Source organism: Hippoglossus stenolepis, chromosome 23 (genome assembly GCF_022539355.2).
Source record: "Hippoglossus stenolepis isolate QCI-W04-F060 chromosome 23, HSTE1.2, whole genome shotgun sequence".
In the NCBI taxonomy this organism is placed as follows: Eukaryota; Metazoa; Chordata; class Actinopteri; order Pleuronectiformes; family Pleuronectidae; genus Hippoglossus; species Hippoglossus stenolepis.
Genome location: NC_061505.1, coordinates 1,910,445 through 1,934,267, shown reverse-complemented (window position 1 = coordinate 1,934,267; position 23,823 = coordinate 1,910,445). Strand labels below are relative to the sequence as shown.

Sequence of the window (23,823 nt, the reverse complement as noted above, 5' to 3'; positions counted from 1 at the left end):
TTCAAATCAGCCCAGAAATGACAAGAATAATGAAGTCGCCCAAGACTTTGGAACCGCAGGAAGGTAATTGCTCGTACTGGCACAGGAAGTGACAGGTTGTTAGCTGCGGGTCTGAAATCGCTCCCTAATGAAGCCCCTTTCTATACAATACGTTGAGTGCCTCATATTTATGTGCTTGTAAAACCGCAGTGGTTTTGCTTAGTCGACGATTCCTGAAAGTGGTTTAAATAATGACGAAACCGCTTCTGGTCCCCGGGAGGTCACCGCAGCAGCTCGTCCCAGAGAGGTTTGGGTCATGACGAAGCCTTCTGATGAACGTCTGCACGTGTCCACACGTGTCCGGCATCGATCCGTCGGGTTAAACATTCATTTTGCCGGGTAAACTTCTCTGGGAGGAAATCCTGAATGCTTTTAATGGAATATTTGAGCTGAACACAGAGGTTAACTGGGATGGCAGTATTGATGGCAAGCGAAGCCAAGGGATATTCCCTCTTCCATGTGTGTGTGTGTGTGTGTGTGTGTGTGTGTGTGTGTGTTGTGTGTGTGTGTGTGTGTGTGTGTGTGTGTGTGTCATGCTTTGCCCTTGAGTATGGAAACAGTATTGATTGTGCATTGATGATTTAAACAACGAGAAGCGATCCCTGAAGAGCGAGTGCAATCTGCAGAAAGCTACTTGAGTGGACTAAAGTGTTTGCATTACTGCGAGTGTGTGTGTGTGTGTGTGTGTGTGTGTGTGTGTGTGTGTGTGTGTGTGTGTGTGTGTGTGTGTGAGTGGTATATTGGTGAAACTGTAGACTTGTGGGAAAACGATCCCATTGATCTGAGCATACAACCAGTGGAAATGTATTTACTGGATGAGGAATGCTTCGGGTCCCATCTGTGATCCAGCCTCTCGTTTAGTCCGTCTCCTTTAGTACCGTCGGCTCTTGGCTACGATCTATCTTCCCTCACATCTGATGCTGCAGCCTGTCACTGCACAAAACTGCGTTTCCCTTCCTCTCCTTCTTTGTCTTTCTTTTGTGTTTCTCTCCGTCCTCTAATTAGGTTTCCACTCCTCTTCTTTCACCATGTCCACTGCAGCCTGACTAGTCTCACTCTCTCCCTCCAGATTCTCTCTTTAATGTAGGTAAAAAAAGAAAGATGGCCTCATCACATCCCTCGGCACAGCGGTTTTACTGTGTTGTTAAGCCATATATATATGTGGGGGAGGGTGCTTGTGATGCGCCTATAGTCCAAGGCTGTCACATTTACCCGTGGCTGCCTCACAGGACGGCAGCGCTGTTGATTTAATTGTCCGTGCAGTCAGAGGTGCTACTGGTGTTGTTACTGAGAGATGTAATTATGTACAAACATGCCCTCGTGACGCCTGGATGGTTTAATATCTGTTCTCTAACATCTCCGCCGATGCTGTTTCTGCACATGAGATAAGGGCTGAAGAAGAGGTTTAAATAGAAAAGTGATATATTATCATGATATCTAGCCGAGGTATCCAGGTCCCGCTTGCTTCACTTTTCGGAAGCCGTCCTGTTTTCCATCTCTTTGAATATTTCAATCCTGGGTATTTGAATGTAGTTAATGGATTGAGAGGTTGCATTCTGTGTGGACACCACCAGGATACGAGCCACAGCAGCTCAGCTCGCCGTCAGGTACAAGTGGCCCAGTCTCAACACCAGTTTAATGAAAAGGGGAAACTTAAACTCTCTCTAATCCATTTCTCTCGTAGAGGAAGACAGATGTTGTCAAATGAAGTGAGCACACGAACAAGTACAGAACATGCTGAACCTCCGCAGAACTGTCATTAAAATACCGAGCGGGGCGGGGGAGGAGGGTAGGTAGTCATCGAAATAGCTTTCACTCCCTGAAGTTGGACAGTCTGCAACGTAATTTGCATGGATACAAGATACAAGCACAGATGCTGCAGAAATCGAACGCATCCATCTGTCTTCAGTTACAAGAGTGTGTTAGAAGGAGAAGATTAAAACAGTGAAGTGCAGGAACTACACCTCCCACACACACACACACACACACACACACACACACACACACACACACACACACACACACACACACACACACACACACACACACACACACACACACACCACACCAGCCACTTTTCAATCCAGTCTCTGCTTCCAGCTGCGTTACCACTCTGCGATGACCTTGAGGAAAAAGCAAATTTACACATTCATTGTGATGGATCACCTTCCCACGAGCAACTTTTAAATCTCCACAACTTGATTTACTGTTGTTTTCTTGTGCTGATATAGAAACAGAGGTTTGGGACCGAAGTGTGTAAAAGTGCCATGTGTGTAACGCTTTATATAACATGAAGACACACTAATAGGAGGCTTGTCATTTCCTGAAAGCCATATGCTGTCCTCACACATCCAGCTCATCTATTATGCATCTAATGTGACCTCAGCCCGAACTCAGATTTCCATAATTAAATGATGCAATATATCATAAATTAAACATGTTCCCCCCCAAAGTCTAAACTTCCAGAGGCTCCACGCCGAGTGTTTGGTTTTAACACAAGACTAATTACATCTCAATCGTTTCCCAAAAAACAAAATTTAATCAAGTGAGATCATTTAGAGACTTTCTTCCCTCGCAGCTCCGAAGTGCTGCTGTTCTGACGTCTTACTTTAATAACACTCGAGGCGGCCGAGCTTTCTGAGGATTGAGGAAAAGCTCGCGTTGCCAAGTTGAAAGCGACGGCGTGTTTATTGTTTACTATTGTTTCCGCGGAGCCTTTTGATTGGTTCAAGGCACATTCCGCTCCCACACAGCACTGCCTTGCCCTGTAGTGGCAACCGGGGATCTAATTAGAGAATTAACAAACTCTATTTGTTACACTTTCTTTTTCTTTGTATTTATTAAGAGTAAACTTCTCAGCTTTCTACCCCGGACGTGTTGTTTGAATGTGAAGCGCAGTTGTTGTTATTTCCCTGGAGAAATAAAAGTCAAAAAGTCGACTTGGAAAATCCGTCTGAAGTTCTTTTTCCACAGAAGACGAACGTGAAGGAGACCGAACAATATATTTTATTTCGCTGGTTTGGCTTTGACCTTCACGCTCCTTTTTTATAATGGAGCCTTCTTGTAATAATAGCGCAGGTCCAAGGTGGCGGCACCGGGGGGGCGTCACAGCTGGACTCTGTTATTCAGCTTCACCGAGGCCTCCGACAATTAACTGGAAAAAAAGATGGAGAGGAGAAGATTGGAGAAGGAGAAAGAGGAGAGGGAATCAATATGTTTCTTTCTTTTTTCAGAAGTCAATAGAAATACACAGTTTTCCAGTTATATGGGACACACATGGATGCTCTCACTCCCAAATAGGACAGACTTTCTTTAAATATCTTTTCTTTGCTTGTTAGATTCTTGGCTCAGAGAGTTGAGCTCCGTTCTATCAAATCCGTGCTGGAAGATTTTTCCTGTTTGTTACGTCTTTTTTGTTTGTCTGTCCGTCCGTGAGCAGGACTTCTCAGGAGTAGCTGCACTGAATCCCATGAAATTGTGAGGCTAGGGTACAACGTGATCGATGATCCGAACCTGATGCACATGAATGGGTGGCTGAAGGAATATCTTTCACTTCACAGCGTGCACCTCGACGTTTCTCGTAAATTTCAATCCAATCAAGCCGCAGCAAATTGCTCACACTCTTTAATATCAGTCCCCTAATAAGCCTGATTATTTATCATCTAGTTCAATGCATAATTGGGAATTTCAGTGAAAATGATGACGGGGGGGGGGGAGCCCTAGTTAGCAATGTTGAAGAAAAATCTAAATTCATTATACGTCCTGGTTATAAAGACAAACTTCATGGTGTCATGTTATCAACAAACTCTGTAGAAGAAGAAAATGAAGTTTGTGCGGCGGCGTGTTGTCGTCCTGTGATGTGATGAGTAATTCTCACACACGTCTTCCTCTGTGATTGACACAGTAAGTGGAGTGTGAAATAACGAGCGCTCCCACGAAAAGAGAAAACATTCAACTCGAGTATAATAATAAGAAACAATGAAACAATCACTTTTGACGAAAGCAAATGAACACTTCATGTTCACCGTGATGGATTGCCTCGGCCTGTGGAGGCTGTTTGTCATGCGGAAGAAGAATGGGGACGCTGTGAACGTCTTCTTCTGAGTCCAGTGCCAAACGACACTACTGGACCAAGAGGACAGCACAGGTCTTATTTACCTTGTCGGCCAAACTCAAATTACCTCCCGATAGCCAGAGTCTATATTTAAACGTCTAAACCTTCTAAGAACAGACGCCTGTATTTGTACTTTGGTCAAATCTACTTTTATAAATGATGTATTATGTGTTATCATCACCTTTTGGAACTTGAAGTCTAAATTCAAGTTCTCTTTGTTTCTGTTCCAGTAACAGTCGGAGAAACTGTGTTGTGAACAAGGCTCACGGATGCAACGAGAGACCAGAGCAGCTCATCCAGAGGGGCTCGTTCCACACGAAGGACAAATCAGCTTTCGGCAAGGGTGAGTTCATTTGGAAGCACATTCGGCTCCCGAATTGGGTTACCAGGGGTTTCTGTGTAATATCCATTTCGTAAACTGAGTTTTAACAAACACACGAGCTGTCAGACGAGTGCAAGCGGTGCCGAGGAGACACGGGAACACGGCTCCTCGGAGACGCTGTCGGCGTTCGGTGCTGGATTCAGACGGAGAACACCAGCATTCAGGGGTTTTGTGGCACCATCTGTCCTTTGAGCAGGAAAACTCCCACATGAGGACACGAACACACACAAAGGGACACACACAGGCAGACGTACAGTATGTTGAATACACTCTCATGTCCCCCCCCCCCCTCATCCACATACACCATTGGATTTCCTAATTATCCCCTTAACAGCGGATGCTTGATTTCCCCTCTCTTCCTCCGCCTTTTTCACCTCTGTCTCCTCTCGGCCTCCCACTGCATCCGATAGTGTCTATTTAAAGGAATCGCCACACACGCACACACACACACAGACACCACACACACACACACACACACACACGCGTCTCCCCTCCCTCTTTGTTTGCCTGTCTCGCTCTTCAGCTCTTTTATTCTTGGAAAGTTGCAGCTTCCAACCAAGTTTGACATCTTTGCATTAATTAGCGTTTGTTCTCTGGCTGATATTTGACAAGTGGGAGCTCGAGGAGTTTTCTCAAGGTTTTTGGTCGTTGACATGATGCGTTACCTCATAGACACGATGCTGGATGCTAACTGCTTATCTGCAACTCAACCTCAAGGCCCTTAATATACAATAATATAGAGAAACACAACAGTTCCCACAACGATAAAGCATTTGGCAAATTTGAAATTCTTCTTATCTTGCTCTTGCTCTTTATTTACCTTATTATCTTCTGGAGTTCTGTTGTCTTGTGCAGTAACCTTTTCTTTGTCATTTTTACTTATCTGCCTAAGCCCAAAACCTAATTTAAAAACTTTAATCTTGAAAACTTTGGTACAACAACTTAGTCTTGTCCTCAAACATCCCTCAGAGAAAGTGAGGGATGGACATGACGTTCTCCAGGTGACGCTGGTACCAGTCCCAGCTGAACAGGAGAACCTGGGTTCTCCCTGGTTCCCTCTCGCTCTCCAGCTCTCACATGAAGCTGCGATGACTGTTCCCTTGTATTGATTCAACACACCAACACACCGTGACACACATGTTTTCTCTCAGGGAGGAGGAGGAGAGAAAGGTCACGTCTCCCGAGTTAATTAGTCTCTGCAGCCCTCAGGTCTGGAGGAGCTTCCCTGTTCCCCCCCCCGTGTCATCCCTCTCTCCCCCCCCTCCACTCCACCACAGCGTGAAGGTCAGGGAACCGCTCTGTTCGTTCCCTCGCGTGTGTTTACGTTCCTGCTTCTCACTTCGCCAAAAAAGTTAGATCCCCTCATCACACAGCCATGGAGGGTGTTCGCTAGTATCTCTGATCCTAAAGCCGGAGTCAGTTTGTTTTTGTGGGCAAGTTTAATTACTTTTCCACTGTCTGGCTGAGGGGGGGGTGTTTGGGTATGTTTGGCTGCAGGGATCAGCTGAAATGAAGTGAGAATCTATCTGATAAGAACGAGGGGGTGAGTCAGTGAACTTCCCCCGAGGGACAAACACACTCCTTCAAACCGGATTCCCTCTGTAGTGTGTCCTTTGAGCTTTTCGTCTCCTCGAGCTACTTATTTACTTTCTGGTCTGTCGTGTTTTTTATTTTCTTTGAATACCTGTGGAGAGGATAGTTGAATACTCACTGGTTTAATCGTGTTTATTTCACACAAGTCGACGGCCAGAAAAATACTGAGGCCGTGAGTCAGTCCCACAACTTGCACGTTATTGTCGTATGAGTCATTTTTAATGGATAAAATTATCATTTCTATCTATTTGTGGGATTTTCTTTTGTAATGGAGCTAAAAAGCTTTCCTCAAACATTTTTGCTATTTTACTTGAACTATTATATTTAATATAAAGTGAACGTATGTGTAACAGTATATAATGTACGAATGGGAGGGGTTGATCATGCACATATAAAGTTTCAGAAAGTAATCGGTCACATTCCCTAAAATTGAAATCTCTCATTTACAGACACTCAGACACATTCCAGTCATGACGAATGGACTTGAGTAAGAAACTGGAGCAACTGTGTTTATAATGTTCCCACAATTCAAATTGCATGTCAGGACAAGAGCCAAATCCATTAAGTCCCAGAAACTCTCCGTAGATTGTGTGTGATAGAAATGTGGCATATCGAGGCTCTTTGGGAGCCACTGAGCAAAAGGCATGTGACAGCCGGCCCCGGAGTTTGCCAAACATCGTTTACTCTGAGGGCCTCGGGAAAAGAGATGTTCTCGTCTGATGAGACCAAAATTGAACCCTTTGGGCAGAACTCCAAACGCTGCGCCTGGCAAGCACCGGGCACAGCTCGTCACCGGGGGAACACCGTGCCTGCGGTGGAGCGTAGGGGCGGAGGGTTCGTTCTTTGTGGGTGCTTCTCAGGGAGAAGGGTGAGAAAGTAGTGGAAGGATGATTGCAGCCAAACACACAGAGGTCGTTGAAGAGGACCCGGGGGGGCGGTCCACCTACCAGCACGACACTCGCCAGCTAGCATGCAACCAAAAGGAAATGCCCGGCTTAGGGACAAGTCTGTGACCGTCCTTGATCGGTCCAGTCAAAAAGACGGATTCCCCAAAGGAGCATCTGCCGAGAGGGTTGCTTTTCATACCTTAGAGAATCTTCATTGCCCCCTGGTGGCGGGCTGAAGTAAAGCTCGTAAACCCTGCCTCCTCCAAGTTAGCAGATGGCAAATGAAGCTAACAAGTCGAAGAACACGTTAAATAAATGTTTCTCAAAGGTGGATTCCGTCATATTAGGTAGCTCTTATAACACTGATGTGTGTGTGCATTTTTGCGGTAGCTTTGGTTTAAATGAGTTATTTGATGCCATAAAAACGGGGTTAATATTCAATATATATCCTTGTAGAATATAAAGCATGTTACAGGACTGAAGTGGAGTTTGTATTGAAGACATGAGATGATGCCGCCTCTTGTTTTCACGTCAAGGCTCCCTGACATGAACTCTCACTTTATTCTATCAGTGCACGGTTTCTCTTCAGTCGTTCTTGGTAAAAAAATCAATGTCTCCTTTTCTTCACGGAAACATTTTACCACTTTAACCCAGAAAACCACTTTAAACCAACAGCAACTGCAAAATGAGGGGAGAGGTCATGAAAAGGGACTTGGGGCAAACTACTCTCTCGCTCGTCACTGTTTTACCCTCTCACTTTTTATCTATGAGCTGCAGCGGAGGTTAAGAAATCCACTCAATCCCGTGATTTACTCTTTTCCAACGGTGAAGGATCGAATCCATTCATTCTGACTCGGCAGCTTGTCGGCGACACCTCGATCGCACTGCACTTCACTTTCCTGTTGCCAGGGAACACAGAACTTTCTTTTTTTTTTTTTGCAGGAAAAAACTTTACAATGTTGATTCAGATGATGAGTGAGGTTATATTTATCCTCCCAGTTCACTTCTTTCATCTTTGTGTCGCCGCTCGTTGTTTTGCCCGTGCGGCGACGGCGTCGCTTTTATCCAGACGCTGCGGTTCGACTCCTCTTCACTCGCTCGGCCTAATTGTGGTTTGCAGCACTTGAGAAAGTCATTTTCTATAAATTGTGCCGGCTTCTCTATAGAGCAGCATCTAACACGGTGAGTCACAGTGACTGGGCCGTGACTCGAGGAACGCCGGCCAGATATATAAGATGACAAATATCTTTTAAATCTGTTTGTGGAGCCAGAATTCAGCTTGTTTCTGTAACCTCAGTATCTGTGTGTTGTGGGCAAACAGTATCTGTGAAGCAAGGCCTCATCAGGAAATGTATTTCACTGCAGATTACAGAAAACATGCCCTTCCAAATAAATAATTCAAAGTGAGTGGAATGCAAGTCTAGTAACATATATTAAATACTTAGTTCAACATTATTGTTGGATGTTCCACTGAGAATAAATGAAGCAGACTGAAACTAATATTCCCTCTGATGCTGATGTTTAGATCTTATATTTCCTTGAGCTTGTATTTTTCCGTAGCATAATAAACAACAGTAAACAAGATGGAAATCCAACTATGACTTTAGATCTCCTACAATCATTTATATTCATTTTGTTTGCACTTTATTTTATATTCTCTTTTCCTCCATCTCCGACTTCTGCCGAAATGTCTCTGGCATCTTTGACGAGGCTGGATTTCTGCGGCTTTGCAAGAAAAAAAACAAGAAAATCCGTCTTTACCTCAAATGTAAATCACACGTGGCTGCAAAGACCTCGTTCCTTTTCATTTCTGCGAGCGCTACGTGACGTTAGCCGACTTATCCCACGACGGGGCCGTAAAACCCAAGGACAGCTACGATGTTTTCCTCCTGCCAATAAAGTTTAGTGCTTCAAGTGGGCAATCAGATTTTAATTAGCATCTTCCTCTGCCTCGACAATCACTCCTCACAGGTTTCTAATTGCCAAAAATAAAAGTAATGGGCACATGTGGACTTTGGAGCACCCAGGTGACAACACATCTAAAATCAGCTCGCTGTATTTTTAATGCAGGAAATAGCTGACAAAACGTGTGTGTTTAAAAAAAAAGCCTCTTTATTAATTTCTTAAATTTCCCTGTGATCGTCACAGATTTCAGGAAGGTCACATGTATTAATAATCGGCCTCCGCACTAATAATGAAAACACAGTAAACATGCTTCACCGAAGGTAATTATGTGCCCTTGAGCAAAGCACTAAAGCTAATTATATATAGTATGTGAAAACTAATTAAATGTGTGTGAATGACAGGAAGTTGTCTCAATAGATTCTCTCACCTTCATCTTAATATCTTTTAAACATAAAAAAAGCTCATATTTGTCTGCACAACACGGACTCGCACGTCTTCTCTTGAAGTAGCTGCCCCCCCCCAGGCTGTCCATCACACAGTCTGGCTTCGTAATGACATGCTAATAGGGCGCTAATGACGGAGAAGAAGGAGCTAACAAGCTTTGCAATTAACATGACTGGAAGTTTTTTATCCTCCTCCTCACTCCCGGCTCTCGCTGGCTCCTCCCCAGGGGGCGGTTTGTCGGCTTTACTCGGTTTAAGTTGTGTTTTTTTGGAGGCGGGCGCATCAAGAAACTGTCAGTAAGGAAGTGTGTGTGTGTGTGTGTGTGTGTGTGTGTGTGTGTGTGTGTGTGTGTGTGTGTGAGTGAGGAGGAGAGAGTTCGCTTTTGTTTAATCTCCAATAATGTTCCTGTTGAAGAGTGAAGGGCTGCGTCAGGATGTAAAAACTCTCCGGGGCTGCCCACACACACACACACACACACACACACACACACACACACACACAGCGCTCCACTCACCATCCTCCTACTCTTTCTTCTCTTTTCTTTTTTGGTGATAATGCAAAAGGACAAGGTCTCTGAAAAATTCAAATGAAGCCGAGAGGGAGCGGTGGAGGAGAAGGAAGAGATGGTTCCTGTTCCAGTGGGTAACAAGGGTTTATCCCCGTCATTAGCATGTATTATCAAACATACCTCCCCTGTTGATTCGATGGAAAATCTGCTCGCTGAACCTCCCTCGTTAAGTAGAAACCTCGAGCCCCTGATGTGTGCACGTGTGCTGCAGAGGATGAAGACAGTCGGTGGAAAGTGGAGGCGTCTTCTCACCTGAGAGTCCGAACCGAGCTCCTTCTGTTTGCTCCGTTGTTTCCATTTGATCGGGTCAGTTTGGGTTTTACCTTGTTCACCTTTACGTGACACTGATTGGTTTGGGTGTGCATCTGATGTTGGTGCGTGGTCAATGTGCTGGTTAGTGTAAAAAATTGATAAACCAGTTCATTTTGTTAATTTCCTTGCTGCCGTTTTATCATTATGATTAAAAACCACCAACATTCCTGCCTCCGCTTTTTATATTTTCTATTGTTGAACTCATTAAGAGCTAAAGCACAGAATCAGAAACAATCCCCCAGAACCCTGAGGGCGTCAGAGTTGCCAACGTTTACAAAAAAAACCCCTTCATTTCTCCGCCTCTGAAGCAGATGGAGACATGAAATATAAAACACTCAGTGCCTCTCATTGCACATCATCGCCCGTCCCTCAACATGGTGAACGACTGACTGAGCCTTGTTCAGCAGGAGCATCGTCTGACTCTTCATCGTTATGTTCATCATTGTTGTTTTTCGTCAATTAAATTCTGCTGCAAGCTGCTTCAGTATCGCTCCCGTCGCTTAGCTCGTCAGCCATCGCCTGAAAAGAGACTCAACAAACTAAAAGCACCAACAAACAAGCGACATTTCCCACGACTCGCTCGTCTCATGCAGCTCCTAAAGGAGAAGGTGCACCGTCTTAAAGGTGCATGCATCAGGTCTGAAGGGGTTAATGGAATTGGTCCGAATGTCCGAACTGTCTAGAAATGTGTTTTCACAATCTGACGCAGACCAAAAAAACCCTCCCAGTCCAGTTGAGTGTGATGGGAACCACAACCAGAGGAGACCTTTGTCTGCTCTGCTTCTCAGCTGCAATGTCTTTATAAGGCAACGTGTCTTTCTCTCACTTTCTCTCTGCCTGTGGATGAGTGCGGTTTTTATTTGTCTTTCAGAGCATCTCTTGGAAGGCAAACACAAACACACACAAACACACACACAAACACACACACACAGTGAGAAAGACACAAAGCCTTGTACAGTCATCGCAGCTCCCTCCGAGCGCCGCCCCGGTGCATTTTTCATCGGCAGCTTTATTGTCTCATCTTTTTTCAAAAAAGAGTAAAACTATAATCTTTCAGGTTTTATGCTTGTAGAGCTTTGGCTGTAAATCACTCAGCCGATGAAAACAAGGCAGAAAGTGTCTGGAGACTTTCAGCCGTACGAACTCTCCGCTCGTAACCCGACGCTCGGCAGCGGCGGCGGCGTTAAAGAATCACGATCACGGGCGTTTTGCACCTTTAATGTTTCAACAGCAACGTCCAGAAATGTTGTATTTGCAGTTTTTTCGAATTAAATACAAGGTCAAAAAAAAAAGATCATGAAATATTTAATAACAACACCAGCGAACAGGGTTTTAAATTGTGTTGCATCCTTGAAAAATAAAGTCTGTGCTTCTGCAACTACTCACAGTTGTGACATAAATTTAAATTTTTTTGGGAATATAAATATTTTACCAACCGGCAGAAGTATTGCATTTAAAGTTAAGGCTGGAAAACTCATGTAACTCTCAGGGATTTACCATAAAATTACAAGAGTGCAGCAAACGAAGGCAAAGAAATGCCCAGAAAACGCAGAATTAAACATGTTAAATGTGTAAAACTTGATCATCAACTAATCTTAACTCAACTTTCTTTGAAGCTGCGATCAACAAATTAAAAAACACCACCTGATAATACATCTTAAGGCAAAGGGCACCCAGGCTCACACTAAACTCTCAACAACAATCAAGCGAGCTGATTAGTTAATCAATGTTAATTAAAGGATTCATAAACTATTCCCTTGAAAATCAGTGTAAAATGTCAAGTGAATAAAACATCCTGGATCTGCCCCTTTAATCAAATCGTCGTGACGGTTAATGACTTCCTGTTTCCACCAAGTTTCACTAAAACTGGTCCCGTAGGTTTGGTGTGATCCTGATTGCCCTTCTCACTCGATTCTTTAAACCATCCCAAATATCTCCCCAACATGTTATAAACATACATCCTGCTGGGACTCGACTGTCATGTGCTCGACATGTGTGTGATTGAGGAAACAAAAGCCAGCGGTAGAGTAGAAGAAAGCCTTTTGGAACAATGGAACGAAGTGAATCCTTCATGTGAACAAAAGGCCCCCGAGCCGTCGCTCTTTGTTTTCGGAGCTTTACAGTTTGAACGAGCTCCAGCGATTCGCCTCTCGGAGATTATCGTTGGGGAAAGTCTCACGTTTGGACGGGATTCTGTTTTTTTTAGGCGGATTTCTCCTCCAACAGCTGACGAGAGGAAACTCAATATCGAAGAAAACGTGAGTGGTTTCCATTTCTCACGGTTTCAATTCCGCCAAACCTCGCCCGACTCCTGCTATTGATGAATATGAGAACATTAACCTTATATTCCTCGTGTGGTTATTCTTGCCAAAAATGTGTGGCTGATGGACGGAGGGGGGGGGGGCAGACGAGAGGAGCTAGAGGGCTGAGTGTCAGACAGGAAGACCCTCATCAGTGCTAATGGAGTGCCTGAGGAAACTGCTCCATAATGAAGGTTTTTATTACTTAGCCGTCCGCGTGCCGGCTCCTTGTCAGTTTCTTATTCACGCTGCACGGACAGAGGAGGAAGTCAAGTCGGACTCTGACACGTTCTTTCTGGATGTCGAGCGATTTAAAATGCGTGTGTCCGCAGAAGTTTTTCCTGTTTGTGTTTGCAAACCATAAACCGTTTGCGTTGCATATTAGTGACAGATTTGATCTGGTATTCGCATCGTGGCGTGTGTTCCCTGTGTGTTTGGCTGAGTCACTGATGCGTTCCCTGTTCGATGGGGCCAGCTCGCTCCTGGTTTACCAGATAATACTTTTTTTTTTTCCTGTGGAAGTTTATTCGGTTATGAACAAACAATACGCATGGAAACATTTCCTCCAGTCAAATATGTTTCCTTTGTTTCCCCTGATTTTTTGAAAGTGGCATTTTAACAACTTAGAATTCATGCAGCACTTCTTCCCTTCAGGGCACAAAGAGAAAAACAAAGAGTATTTGTTGAACATTACAATATTTAGTGCTCGACTGTGGAGTTTTTCTTTAAATAATGAGTAGACTCGGCTTTGTGGAATATGAGAAACCTGTTCAATGAATCATAATAAACGGACAGTAGATACAAATTGAGGGGTTTTCCACATCAATTCATAGAGTGGAGCCACGAGTGGGGAAGTAAAGTGAACTCTAATGTGTTCTACTTAGCTTCTATAGCTAATAGGCTTCAGCAGTTAAAATGCAGCGACTCGTGGAGGATCATAAACCTAATGTGCAGAAAACAAACATTAAATTGACTTGAGCTTCATCTGTAGTGTTTCTAAAATGTATAATTGACCTTGGAACAATGAAACCGTGAAAGAGAAGTTCATTAAACACTGAGCAACTTTTCTACCTTTAAACCAGCAGCTTGATGAAAGTGAGTCTGATGTGTGAGTGTGAACCAGGAGAAAGTTTCCTCCTTCTCTCCCTGAACGTCTGTTCTCTGTGACTCTGCTGAGTGGGTTCCATCTCCTGTGAGAAGAACTGACTGAGAGTCAGCTTCAACTGTCACAACCAGCTCCAGGTGAAGAGTGAAGCTGAACTGAGATCAGTTAAAGAGACTCAGAAGTTTACATGACAACACGAGTGTAGCTGCACCGCGACTCACAACTGGGTCACAACTCCTGTTGGTTAAATTAACTTGATTGTAGTATCTGGTTAAATAATTACTGTAATCACTTCATCTGTAATTACACAGCTCTAATTCTGATTCTGTGTGTGTGTGTGTGTGTGTGTGTGTGTGTGTGTGTGTGTGTGTGTGTGTGTGTGTGTGTGTGTGTGTGTGTGTTTCTCAGTAAGGTTGAATTATGCTGAGATCACCGTCACAGTGATACATCACAGCCTGCCGCCTGTTTACTAACCTCGGGGGGGCAAGCACACGTAATGGATTAATCTACATTCTTCATTCTCTCTCTCTCTCTCTCTCTCTCTCTCTCTCTCTCTCTCTCTCTCTCTCTCTCTCTCTCTCTCTCCCGAGTCGTTACCTGTGAGGTCATTAACACGGTTGTGGGAGCGTTTTGTTCACTTTCCAAAGGCAGAGATTAAAACATTGAGCTGAAAAAACATCAGACATCTCGTTTTGAAATATTTAAAAAAGCAGGAATTCCACTTTTAGAAACGTCCTCATGTAGAATAAATTATGTATCTCTGTCCTTTCTTTCTCCCTCTCAGTTCCCTCTCAGTTCCCTCTCAGTTCCCTTATTTCCTTCTTGTCCTCGTTATCAGTCAGATATGGTTGAAATTCTTTGGTTTTTGTGAACTCCGCCGACCTTCCTCGCTCCTTTTAGTCCGTCTCCTGTCCTCATCTCCTCTCCAACGCAGGGAAATGGAGAGGAAGAGGAGCGCCTTCAAATATTGATGTCGTCTTCCCTCAGCTGACTGGGAGCTGTGGTCCCGGGACGGGGCATGTGTCCCCCTTCCCAAAAAGAGGGAGGTGGCTTTCACATTAAAACGTAAACACACAGAAATAGACTGACACACACGCAGGTTTGTGCAGCTATCCTTATTAGGACGTTGCATTGACTTCTGTTCATTATCCCTAACCTTAACCACGACTAGTTCATGGTTAACCTCAACCTTAACCTCACCACAATTCACATCTGACCTCTAACCTTCACCAGGAACTCAGAAATTACATTTTGCCTCATGAGGACCAGGCTTTGGTTCCTCTGCTGGTCCTTTAAAGGTCAGTGTTAATGCTGGAAACAGAGTACACACACACACACACACACACACACACACACACCAAAAACCCTGCTGTGTGTTTCATTTCATGGTGCATCACCCCCAACCTGTGTGTGTCTGTGTGTGTGTGTGTGTTGTTGTACGTCTCCTGTTGCGTCTGTGAATACAAACATAAACCTTCTTCAGTTTGTGTTTTTTCCATCTGCAGAGTTTATATCTAGTTTCTGTGCTGGAGGTAAATTAAGAGACAAACGTTGGTTTGTTGTTCGTGGTTTGTCCTGCGTCCCGTTGGCTGGACGCCGTCTTCGTGTTTGTGTAGATTAATTGGAGTCCGTCCAGACGCAGATGGACGTGGATAAGACGGAGCGAGGCGGAGAAACAAAACACTCACTGACAGATGGAAATAAGAAGAACAGACGACGGCAGAGGTTTAAAGACGAAGAGAAGTGACGGCTCGTTTGTTTTTGTCTCGCTAACCTTTGCTATCAAAGCCAATATGCTAACAGGTTAAATGATGTGTTGAGCTGCAACACTTCAAATATCAGGCTCCTAATGAAAATGTGACATTTCAGTTCAAAGAAATTAAAGATAGAAGACAAATCAAGTAACTTGGTGATCGGCAACTTCTACATGCCAACAATCGGTCGCTGATTTGTTTCAGCCTCTGCCAAGGAGGTGATGTTTTCACCCCTGTTCGTTGTTTGTATTGTTTGTTTGATTTTGAGCAGGATTCAGAAAACTACTGAACAGATTTACACAAAAGTTGGTGGATGGTTTAAATGTCAAGCGACTTCAGGAACATTTTCCTAGGAAACAATTCACGGATCTTGATGTCATCTTTAGAGGACTGATCTTTATGAGTGTGACTGTTGAGCTGTGGCAGAGATATGAGCTTTACTGAGAATAACATATATGACCTGATATCATGTGACTAACTGTGACAGCAGCTAAAATTTGAATCTTTGGTATTGAGAACTTTTTATCGAGAGCATTTAAAGACTTACAGAATCATCCTCGCCTTTATCTTTTGTTATTATCTGCTCTCCCCTCTATAAAACTACGTGGGCCGCTGTTCAAAGTATGTGCTCGTGTGATTATCGAACCTTTTATCGCTCCTTCATTTCTTTCAAGCTTCGTTTAACTGAGGCTTGTTTTCTTCTCTCCTCCTTTTCTCCATCTGACTCATCTTGTATCGTCTCCTCTCTGCTGCCCGAGTTCCCCGATGACAGCCTGAAACCTGCTTTCCACCCATTGTGTGTGTGTGTGTGTGTGTGTGTGTGTGTGTGTGTGTGTGTGTGTGTGTGTGTGTGTGTGTGTGTGTGTGTGTGTGTGTGTGTGTGTGTGTGTGTGTGTGTGTGTTCCTTTAATTATGTATTTGTTTGTCTTTTTCTTCATTTTGCACGTTATCTGTCCACTGTCTGGTTATTTATGTTGTGTGTGTGTGTGTGTGTGTGTGTGTGTGTGTGTGTGTGTGTGTGTGTGTGTGTGTGTGTGTGTACTTAAGGCCCCCAGCGCAGCATCTTAATAACAGCGTGAGGACCCTTGAGCGCTGCTGGTCATCTTCTTCGCTGCCTGATTTGCGGGAGTTAAAGCTGTAGAAGGGTTTTTTCAGTGGAGGAGCGATGAGAGAGGTGTGGGGGTGTGGTAATGGCCGGAGACCTCCAGGAGACCAATTAGAAGGGGGAGGTGAAGGTGAAGAAACGGATGGACAGAGGAAAAAGAGGACTGGCAGGGAAGTGGTACACCCCTAGTGGTCATAAATGTGTATTACAGGATCTACGTATGTGAAAAGTCGTTATTATTCATCCGGCTGTTCGGCATGAATGAAATACTGCACAAACCTTAATGGCAAGCCGTGAGGGGGGGGGAGTAAATGAAGGAGGGAATGTGTGAGGGAAGGTGACGGGTGAAATTAGGCCCAAAGTCAGGAGGAGAAAAAGAGGGAGTGAAGACAGAGGGTGAAAAGAAAAGTGAGAGACGGGCGATACGGTCCATTACCGCCGCTGAGGATGAGCACTGGTAAAAAAAAAGCAGCTGGAACAGTAAAACCTGACACTGGTGTGAATCATGACGGTGGTGGAAGAGAGATGGACGGAGAGGAAGAGAAGAGCGATAGAAGGAGTAAGAGATGGGTTTTGGAGGTTAAAACGTGTCGGTGGCTATCACCAGGTCAACATCCATCAGGACAGACCTGACCTCCACATTGATGTGTTTGGATCTACACCACCTGTACGTCCATGTGTGTGTGTGTGTGTGGCCCTGAGGCGGAGACATCGTATATTCATTTCCCCCCCCCGCACAGGAAGTCCTTGTGAATGGTAGCATCCATCAGAGGCTGCACCGAGCTGCCCTCCTCAGAACATCACCTCCTCTTCACAAACCGCTTTTAATGTGGGACTCAGGTTTTCTAATGCGCTCTCACTCTAAACCCTGCGCTTGCACTCGAATAGACCCCTTTGTGCTTCGATTTCCTTTCGCTTCAGCTCTTCTTGCGCTCACGCTGCTTCCGTGCACGTGGGAAACGTCTGCTCTCGGATTTCTCTTCCCTGCTCGGACGATAATTGGAGAATTTTAAATTGGCCGTAGGTGTAAATGTGAATAGTTGTTCGTCTCTGGTCCCGAGACAAACCCTCAAGGTTATGGTGACCTCATTATCTTGAATGTCAAGGTCACTGTGGCCTCGTGAAAACATGTTGTCGGCCTCTTGAACGTGAAATTTCAAATCTGACTTTATGACCTGATATGAATCTGGATTATGTGCATTTGACTTATCCACATTATTTTGTAGGATAAAGATTCAAGCAGCCTATTCGAGACTGAACGTGCCTGAAGTGGTCGGAGAATAGAGAATAGAGCGTAATGCTGCCAGATGTGCTTCTGTTGGACGTTCTGTGCACTGCATCGTTCAAAGCTCTGACCTCTCACATCTGGATTCAAGTCTTTGAAATCCGTCAGAGGAGGTGAAAGGACTCGAGTGAAGGAGGCTGAAGAGAAGGAGGACTCGTATATAAAGCTTCCATAGAGCGAGAGAGAGAGGGGGAGAGGGGGGAGAGGGAGATGTGTCACACCCCCTGGAGTGTCTGCTTTTCACTGCTTCTCCTCCACTTAAAATGTACCGGGAGGCACTGGGAGAGATGGATGGATGCAGAGAGGGAGAAGGCAGGAGAGAGGGAGGAGCGTGTCGCTGCCCACTCAAGGGCAAAGAGCACCTTGGCAGCTTTTCTTCGCAGGGAGACGAGTCACGTCAGCCTCTTCGTCTTCTTCTCTCTTGATTTCTGTCCTTCTCCGTCGTCCTCTGGCTCGTATTTAGCATTTCGTCAGATGTTGTATTCCTTGTCGTGGCTCTCCTTGTCTTTGACAAAGCTTTATTAACAAATAATCAACAATCAAACCACAACAACTGACTAAAAACATACATTTCACTTTAATCGCCATATAAAGAACAATAACACTTAAAACAGTCTGAGGGGAGAGCTTGGAATTTATCCAATTATGTCACCGGTGATAAACTATCGGCTGAATTTAATAGAGATCTTGGAATTTAGCTTCAATTCTGTGTCGCATAAAACAATATACATTATATTTAAAAGGCTGCTTAGTCCTGTCCTGAAAAGTGGAAAAATAAGAGGCCGTTTAGCGACACATTCACACGTACACAATTTAAATACACACACGAGTGGCACACACACGGTGGTAATCCATCTTAATACCTCAGGGTGTGAGTGGAGCTGTGGAGGAACTGATCATCTGATAGCAACAACATAATCACAGCAACAGGGGATGATGTTCTTACTGTGTTAGCTAAAGACTGACTGAGTGTGTGTGTGTGTGTGTGTGTGTGTCAGTGTGTGTGTGTGTGTGTCAGAGGTAATGCTTTCTTTCCTTATTTATATTCCACATAAAAATATACATTCGTTGTAATAAAAACACGTTAAATCGGTAACATGAAATCTGTTACTGGAGAACACGTGTCTGATGTAACCTTGTCTGTGAAGAGATATGTTCAACACACACAACAAGTTCAACACAACACACATGACACAGACACACACACACGTGTGTTGACGTAGTCACTCAGCCTTATGAAAGTCTGTAAGTCAAAGATCCTCGTGGTTTCTTTTGGCAGAAGAAAAGCTTTTATGGGTTTGGAACAAATTGAACAAAAAACACACACACACACACACACACACACACACACACACACACACACACACTTACACTCTGGACAGATTTGCTTCCTTTGACTCGCTCTCACTGAATAACAGTCAAGGACTCCTCTCCTCACCTCGTTCTCCACTGAAGGTTACGTGAGCGCAGATCTGCGTCATCTGCAGATTGTGGAGAACTGAAGCTTCTGCATCGTTTTAGATTCCAACTCACAATGCAAGTTAGATAATTCAGGTTTATACTTTCAAACACGACTGAGTTACAGACGGAGATGAATCTAAATAACGTAAGTTTAGTTCAAACTTACAACGAAGATGAATGTGCGAGTTATCATCGCACACGTGTCACAGTTTGGGATCATCACTGACATCGAGGATATATTTCCATCGGTGTTTATTTGTTTGTTTGTCTGTTGATAAATGTGTAGATCCAGGATTATCTTTACCGTTTTGCTGTGTATATACATAAAGGATGTTTGTATCACATGTGTGTGTCCGTCGGCGAGCGAGTGTTTTTGTGTCACATGCCGTCCTGCAGCACAGTATGCATCAATATATGTAATGTAAGAGTGGGATTACCATAAGTGTTCTGCGCCTGTAGTGTTTGCATAATGTCTCATTACCATTAAAACCCACTGATCCCGAACGGATGTGGGCGCCGTCGTCACAGAGCAGCTACACGTCGTTCTGCCGGAGCGCCGGAAAGACTGAGAGATGGATTGAAACGTCCATTTTAATGCCTTTTGTTTTTTTTTTCGCAGAATTAGATTCTTTCTTCTCCGCCCCACCATTTCCCAGCCTGTTGTCCGGACGCAGCCGGTGTGTAATTCAGCTCCGTGCGTTCGTGTGTTCGGCGCTCGAGCTGAAACGTTGGATGTTTCATTTGGCTCTCAGGGCCTCGCTCCGTGTGATTAGACCGTGTCAGCCGCCTGCTCGCTTTCATCACGGCTCGTACTCGTGCGCCCGGATCGGAGATTGGAAGAAGAATTCAATCTTTATGTTCTGATTTGTTTGTTATTTTTAAAGGTTTAAATTGAGGTGAATTGATTTTTTTCTGTCATTTTCAAGGTTTAGGTCTTATGACAGTCGTGTATGTTCAAAAGGTTGGATTTATTATTTAGGCCAATTTGATATTATACAAATTAGGTGAAACGTCGTGACCTCGTTACCACGGCTCCACACCACGATCTATACTCTTTCATTTCGTTTGTATCCAGGATATTTTGACTCCATCTGTGTTTACTTACGGACTTTAGCAGGAAACAGAAATGTACAGTGAATTTTTTTATTATTAATAACTGTTAAAAAACGACACTTGATGCTGTGTGAGCGAAGGGAAGAGGAGAAAGAAAGGAGATGAAGGACGAGAGCGACTGAAAGGCTCATTGTGATAAACGCACCTCTGACACTTTAAGCTGTGAAGGATAAGCTGGCGATGCAGGGGTTGTGCAGACACACACACACACACACACACACACACACACACACACACACACACACACACACACACACACACACACACACACACACACACAGCAACAGAAATACCTTCAATCAATGTTTGATTTCTAACAATCAGGTTTGCAGAAAACAGTTCACTTTAAAAACTGAAGAATCTAAAACGTTTCGGGAACCGAACCCGTGATTAGAAAAACGTATGGCTCAACCAATAACAAGCAAGGAGCCGCACATCTGGGACACGTGTTCGACCAATGAGATCGCTCGGATGAAAACTCCCCGTTGTATAAACACCCAGACACAGACACACGTCATGAGCCTGAGACACAACTGGACAACATCTGTCTGTGCTGCACGTGGTCCAGGGAGAGGAGAGTTGTATTTACATTCCAGGGAGGAAAGCCGTGCATTGTGGGAATTACGTGCACAGCTGGAACACGTCTTTAACCCACTCAGACAAAACCTGTTATATTTAGTTTGGTGTTAGAAAGCAATAATTCAGTGTTTCTACTGAGCTCTGTCTGAACTCAGACTCATGTGTGTGCAGATTTCTGTGTGTTACTGTGTGTTACTGTGTGTTACTGTGTGTTCCTGTGTGTTGCTGTGTGTTCCTGTGTGTTACTGTGTGTTTTAAATCAGTATAATTCATGTTCTGTGTTTGTTTTCCCTGACGTGTTTATTCCCAATCGTCAACCATCAGGCTTGATTACATGAAGTGTGTACAGGTAATTCTCAAGTAATATAAAGGTGCTATTCACTGGAGTCATCAAACACACACAGACACACACGAGCACGTTTTACCTCCAGTCTCACACCTTCTCTCGTTCCGTTCCCTCTCTCCTTCTCCTCTTCTTTCCCTCGTGTTCCCTGTGGTGTGAAACCAACTCATCCAACAGCCTCTTTCATTTTCCACAGTGTTACTCACAATGTGCCTCCCGCAGGGACCAGTGCCTTTATGACTTTAATAATACAGGGAAAGCACTGATTGCTTTGGTTAAACCTAGTCGGGCTGTTTCATCTTCTGCCGTGAATTTGATAAATTACAGCAAATTAAAATAAAAGAAGTTAAATGAAAATTTAAAGATTCAGAGGCCCCGCAGACAGACGGGGGTGTTTCAGTGATTTCGGCAGAGGCTGAGATTGCGGTCACCGCATTTAATGCACCAATAAGAATGATGATGGTGTAACGCTGTCATTTGACTTAACAGGTGCAACAGTGACGGTGCCACAGGGAGATTTAATTCAAGCCGGCTCTGTTAGGGCCCCACGCAGACACCAGAATAAGCTTCATCACACTTAACTGGTGAATTAATGTTCTGCTAGTGTTTAGCAGCCGGTGAGAACCCCGAGGCTGTTAAAACATTAAAGCTATAAAAACCTAAACACTGAGCTGAGAGATGCTAGAATGCTCCACAGAGCCGATGGCTGATCTTTCTTTGTGGGATCATCACAACGTCCGACCTGCAGCCTGTATGTAGAGATGACGGCTCGCTAAAGAGACGCCGAATCATCTGGAAACATCAGCTTCAGATGGTTGGAGCTATCTTGGAAAATGTGTTTTTCAGACCATATGTGCGTTGATTCTAACCCTGACCTTTGACCTCGATCTTTAACCAATCCGCCTCAAATATGAATCATCTGGAGACGAACTCCCGAGTAATATTCCCACTAAGTTTGGTGAAAGTCCGTGATTGCATTGTTCAGATATTTTGTACACAAACAAACGGGTTGGAAACAATACTATTCCGAAATGAGAAGGTCCTGTCGCAGCATATGAATTTATATCTGCTTATAAATGGTGATTTAGGACCTTTTGAGTGATGCTCTCATCCAGCACGGATCTCATGAGCTTGCAGAAGTAACTGCACCTTTCAGACTGAGACAACGAGTTTTTCCCCCGAAGCCTGGCTGAGCAGCGAACGCCACAATTGGCTCTTATGGGCGACTTGGTGCTCTCGACTTCCATCAGGAGTCGGTAGATAAGAGGAATATTGGCTGAGCAGAATACAAATCGAGGAAAAAAAGCCCGTTACTGAAACCTTTTTCTTTAGAGATGGTAAAATTTCTCCCTGATTGCCTGCCGCTCCGCTGCTGTACCAATTGTTGTTGTGCTTATGATGTTGATGCATCAACTGTGCTTTAATGGAATTCTTGACAGCAGCACAGAGGAGAATATGGACACACACACACAGACACACACACTCAAAAATAAACACACGTACAAAGACCTGACGCGGAACACAAAGTGTTTTTGTGCACGCTCTGAAACGCAGCAGACGGAGGAGTTTGCTTCTCGCTCCCCTCACTGCAGGAGTGTCATAACTTTAAATCAAAAGCAAAATAAAAGTCAGCACCAGTTGTTGTTTTGTTGCCAGACGACGGGAGACAGCGGCGCACACACACACACACACAGTCAAGGTCAGAGCGGGTGTACGCCCGAACAGATCTGAAATAATAGATTTGCCACAACCGCCTTAACAAACCAGGATAAACAAACAGTATATGACAAATAATACAGGATTCGGAGGAGACGTGAGCTTCCCCTTATTTATCTTGACTTTCTATTCCCAGGTTCTTCACATTGTCTCAGAATCTCCTGTTCAAAATGCCATGAATCAAAGATAAGCACCTGGGGAATGTAAATCTACAACCGTCGAATGCCTGGAAACGCCGCCGGGCTTCGATCTGTGAATCACAACGTTTTTAAAAACCACTAAATCGTGCTGTTTTCTCAATATGCTGCAGAAACAGCCTTTTCACGTCCACCCCGAGCAGAACCTGTTTTTTCTCAATGAATTAATGATATGATAAATGCGGATGGAAGTGCAGCTGTTGAATGAATTATGACGACAGCCGGGAGCCGACTCATTTTATGTGTGAGCTCAAGAAAATTGGCTGAAATTCTGAAACTGTTTTCTGTGCAACACAGAATCCACGAACGACGACGACCTGCAGCTGGACGTGCACTTCCACATCGGCTTCACTTCCTGGAGTCGACGTCCATTTTAACAGTCGATATGCGCAACACATCTTTTCTTTCTCTTTTAACTAATACAAGAGATCAAAGATCTAACTTATGATAACAGATTATCAAAGGCACCTTTTCCTTTGCCGATTGTTTTGTCGTCGAGCTCATGGAAACGGCCTCGATTTGCATTTTTCAGACCTCGTCTCTTTCTGTTTGAGATTTAATTAATTTCAGCGGGGACGGTGCTTTCTGAGGATTTCTCTGTGCGGTGTTGACTTCATCGCT

The 23,823-nt window shown here is 44.2% G+C and overlaps 1 long non-coding RNA gene across 1 annotated transcript in view; it reads left to right on the top strand.

Annotated features, from left to right (window-relative positions):
• LOC124851389 overlaps positions 1-23,823 on the top strand; it is a 67,683-nt gene that overhangs the window by 36,717 nt on the left and 7,143 nt on the right. The window contains exon 2 of the long non-coding RNA XR_007032427.1: positions 4,384-4,496. This is a non-coding gene — a long non-coding RNA (uncharacterized LOC124851389). The remainder of the gene's footprint in view (positions 1-4,383; positions 4,497-23,823) is intronic.